This window comes from Erithacus rubecula (assembly GCF_903797595.1).
Source record: "Erithacus rubecula genome assembly, chromosome: 2".
Taxonomy (NCBI): Eukaryota; Metazoa; Chordata; class Aves; order Passeriformes; family Muscicapidae; genus Erithacus; species Erithacus rubecula.
In genome coordinates, this window is record NC_136685.1 from 11,430,353 (window position 1) to 11,435,053 (window position 4,701).

General features: G+C 38.9%; 1 long non-coding RNA gene across 1 annotated transcript; it reads right to left on the minus strand.

Moving 5' to 3' along the window:
- Nucleotides 1-591: 591 nt before the first annotated feature.
- On the minus strand, nucleotides 592-2,762 carry LOC306798823. Its single transcript, XR_013773473.1, has 3 exons — nucleotides 2,532-2,762; nucleotides 1,516-1,659; nucleotides 592-800 (listed from the first exon to the last, which is right to left on the minus strand). It is a non-coding gene; the product is annotated as an uncharacterized lncRNA (long non-coding RNA).
- Nucleotides 2,763-4,701: the final 1,939 nt, after the last annotated feature.

Sequence of the window (4,701 nt, forward strand, 5' to 3'; positions counted from 1 at the left end):
AAACACCAGTGGTTTATAGGCCTCACTCTAGGGTTTGAGTTGCTCAGATGATTCCCTGTGGAAAAGAAGGAGAAAACTTATGAAAAAAATATGGAATATCCATCTCCTTGGGATCATATATATTTCATCGCGCTGACTTTTTGACATTGGTTGTAACCTGCTCTGCATTCACAGCTTGATGCAAAATTGGAAGGGTCTCAGTTCTGTTTGCTTTAATTCAATTCCACGTTCAGTCACTGCTTCTTTCAGGTCTCAGATCCCACAGCTTGTGCTGGGAAGTGTCAATGCCCACGATGATGGATTGCAATGTTGTGTGAGTTACACAGGAGAGCGCCATTGTGTGCGGTTTTTCATGTAATTAGCCAGGAAACAGATTGTTGGGCACTGCAGCCTTTGGAAACGGAGTTTTTTATCCTTGCAGCTGACCCCGAGCAGAGGTATCACCAAGGTTTCATTAACCACAGCAACAGTAAATGCTGATGTTTTTGTGTATAGGAAAAAGATCAGAACTTACAAGTGAAATGCATATTTAGGAAAAACAGGCAAATTTAAAAACATGGTTCCACTTCCCCACTTAGCCAGTCTGATAATTTGAGTTCTTAAGAATAAAATTCAATATCCAAATCCTTTGGGCTTCCAGTGACTTTTTCTTTACTCAGGCATATTTATATATTAATGAATCTAAGGTTTTCCATGTGGTTTTTAGAGCGGCATTTTCAAAACCACTTGGTTATTTCATTAATAGCAGAATTGTCCCTTCTGTAGTGATCTTTGAAAAACCCAGCTCCTGGGTTTCTTCCCTGGGTGAAAGAGGGGAAGAAGGATAAGAAGATGAGTAAGATTTAAAGAAAAAATAGGAAGACCTATTCAGAGGACATATTTCTGCAGATTTCTAGATTTTAAACTTCTCTTAAATTTTAAAAAGATTTCATTCTTTTTACAGTTTTTACAGCCATCACTACACGTGTTTTGACATGCAGTGGACATGCAGGTAACTCATGTAAAACAGAGGAATTGCTGAATTAAATGTAGTATAAGTACATTTTTCTGGTTAAAATCAATGAAATTCTCTATGTTTGTCACATCAGGTGATGCATTAATGAGGACCAGAGCAATAGTTACAGAGCTATGGTAATTCGTACTTTCAATTTCATGTGGAATTTCCATGGAAGTACAACTATTTGCTAAATTATTTTACTGTTTGCTATGCAAATTTCATTTATTTTAATATTTTGACTTCTTTAATTTTTGCACATATTTTGAATTAAATTATGGGGTTTGGAATGCATATATTCTATATGGTTTTGTTTGCTGTTTTTTTTCTCTCAAGGTCTTAAAAATATTCAAGAAGAAATTTATATAGATTCTTTTCATTATTTTTATTTAGAATTTGTTGATGCACAACTCTTGCCAGGCTCTCCATAATTCAGCCTGTCAGTTTTGGAAGGTTTGTCTGTTTTTTTGTCTTCTGACTTTAGGGTTTTTGGGCATCATTTTACACCCATCAATACGAACCTGTGTTCAAATATAGCTGTAGGGAAGAATTCTCATAAGATTTCAGCAGGTTTTCCTACATAGGGGATGGAGAATGAGAGAGTCCTTCAGGGAGCAGTTCGAAAGTGTGGCTTTTCTTCCTCCTTCTCTGTCCTCAAAGTATTACTGAAAAATCATGAGCAAAAAAAAGATCAATAGTAGTGGTCAAAAGCCTAAAAAAATATTTCTCACAAAAAAAACCCCCCAAAAATAAAAAAAAAAAAAAACAAAAACAAAAAAAAAAAAAAAAAAAAAAAAAAAAAAACAAAAAAACCCCCAAAAAATACCCCAAGCATAAAATGACACAGATCAAGGGGAACATGGTGAATTTATGTGTTCTGAAAATCAAAATTATCTGAAAATAAAAGTCCAGGGAAGGTGAATGTGAACTTCTGTTTTCTGGAGTAAGAACAAGGATGTATAAAGGATGGGAAATTCAAACCAAACACCAAAATGTTTTTCCATGCAGCTTTGTGATTAAACAGTGGAATGTAGAAAGTAGATGAGACCAAGATCTTGGCCAGGTTAAAAAATGGATATGCATTGATATGACTGCCAGGACCTCAATTAAGAAAAATGAATAGTTCCAAAGATTTTGCAAAGCATTTTTAAACCTGTTAGAAGACAGAATGAAGTGCTGCTGGGGTTGTTTTATTTCCTCTATGCTGGCTACAGAATTTTGCTAAGCCTTACATGGCAACAGTTTTAGTCCTGATGGAAACGGTGCACTGCCATAACCAAACAGGGCTGGCACTATGACTGTGCTTAATTTCTAAATAAATACATAAAATTTCAGGTACTTGTATATGCTGAGATGTGAGCATTGGCCCCAGCATAACACAATCCTCTTTGTACATTGGATTCCTCCAGTTTCTCCTATTGCAGAGTTTCTCACATGCTGCTACTTCACTTTAGAAAGTTTGAGGAAGGAAAGGAAACATCTGGAGCAAAGGCAGAGGGTAAAGAGGTTAACAACTGGTGGAAAAGAGTGTACTTACCTCCAGTTCAGTAGCCACAAGACCTCCTCTAGTTCTGCATTCCTTTCCACAGGAAAAGCTCTCACATATGATCACAAAACTAACAGCATTTGGTGTCAAAATGCCAAACCTCCTTTGCTTTCTTGTAACAATCTGGATGTTAAGTTTTTTGTGTATGTAGGACCCAGCTAAGTGATTCAAGGCTGATGCACTACTCAGTGAGTGGCAAAAGAATTCTGCTCTCCTTTTGAAGTGGGAGCTCAGCAGTCCCAGGGGTGCAAAGGCAATAAACTGGCAGAAACACTCTTTTTTAACTGCATCCCCCAAAATTGGCTATGAGCTCTCTGAGTGGTCCAGTTGATAATATTAATTAATAAAACAATACCAACTATAACATTAATTTATAATACTTATAACTAGGAGGACCTCTGTGATAGATCTCTACTGGTATTTGATTTTGGTAGTGAGAATAAACTCCCCTGTGTTAAGTGATTTTAGAGCTATTTTTTTTCCCTTTTTTCAGGAAACTATGCAATCACTTTGGCTTCAAAGCATTGCTTTCTCTGCTTAGAGGAAGCTTTTCATTGTCTCATGTTCTTTAGATTCTTTGGAAGAGGTGAAAATTGAAACAGCATAATTTTAAATGGACATGCCTTTTAGACAAACTACAGTACATTATAGACTCGCTTTACTTCAGTTTTGATTCCAAAATGTCCCTTCTTTCAGCACATTAACTTTGTCAGCCCTGTGTTTTGCTAAGGCAGTCAGGCTGTTCTGGATTTATATTCCCCTCTGAAATCAATAAAATAGTAATGAAGCAACAGTGGACACAGTCAGGGCCTTGCAAGAGAGATTCAGACCCCATGCTGGGTTAATGTACTAAGAGATTTTGCAGCAGCCAGATTTTCATTTAATGAATTTCCTCTTTCTTTCCCCCCTTTTTCCTAAACACTCCCCCCTGTTTCAGTTTGCTGCCCTTGCTCGTGTGTGCTGGCTCCCTTTCATGTGACAGTGGAACTTTACCAGCTGTTATAAAAGAGATGTGGGGAAGGCTGTAGGGCTGTGATGGGTGCTCCTGGCAGGGGGGCTCTCAGGAAATTCTCTGTTGTGTCCAGCTGGAAGTCACTGCCTGCCAGCCTGCTGAGCTGTGTGGTACAAAAGGTACCAACCCCTGCAATGCCAGCAGGGATGTGGCTTACAGGAAAATCCCACCGATACTTTTGCATCTCATGAAAGGTCCTGGAAAAGTAATAAGGCTTTTTACAAGAGTAGCAATCATTGCTGCTATACCTAAGGTTGAATCTTGTCTTCTCTCTCCTTGCCTGAACTGATTTCAAACTGTGAAAATGTGGCTTCTGTGGATTCTCAGGCTGCAAACCTTCAAACAAGGGTTCTGTCTTGAGGTGCATTTCATTTTGTTAGATATATTGGGGGTCAAAAAGAGTCAAAGAATTTATGGTCTTATATCACAATGAAAATTTCTATTTTGAGAAGTGCTATTTCCTCCCCTGGAAAAGGAGAAGAGAAGAAAAATTCCTGTTTCCAGAAATACTCAGAAAGCTTCTGCTGTGTGATCTGCTACATCTGTATTCTTGCCAGCTCTATTACATTTGCATGTTTTGTCCCTATGTTTGGAGCATCTCTGGATGCTGGTTGCAATCTAAGGCACAGGCACAGAGCAATCCTGTCTTATGCTGGGACTCTGACATTTGGGTGCATTTGGACATGCAGACCACACACCAGCCACCACATCTGCACTTGAACTGCAAACCTCAAGTTATTTGTGTTAGTTCTAGAGTCACTGGTAGTCACTGGAGTCCTCTGATAGATATTTCTTTTTGCTTAAAAAAATGGCAGCTGGAGAGGCAGGGTCCACTTCTGAATTTTAAGTTGGCAAGCATGATAGACTTGCAGAAACATTGGAAAAGATTGCTGGCTCTCAATGCCAAGCATGTAAGCAGAACATGGGTGGGTATAAAGTGTTTGGCAGTGTCTTTTCATCTCCTTCTAAGCCTGTGTGCAACACTCACCTGGCTGGGAGAGCCCACCCCAGCTGCTCTGGGACCACTTGCACAAGCTCCTGCCACTCAAGTCCATCTTTGAAAATAGAAAATATACTTCTCTCATGATAGGTCTACCTTGGATATTTCCAGCACTGAAAGCACAGCTCTGGTTCAGTTGTCCAGGGCAA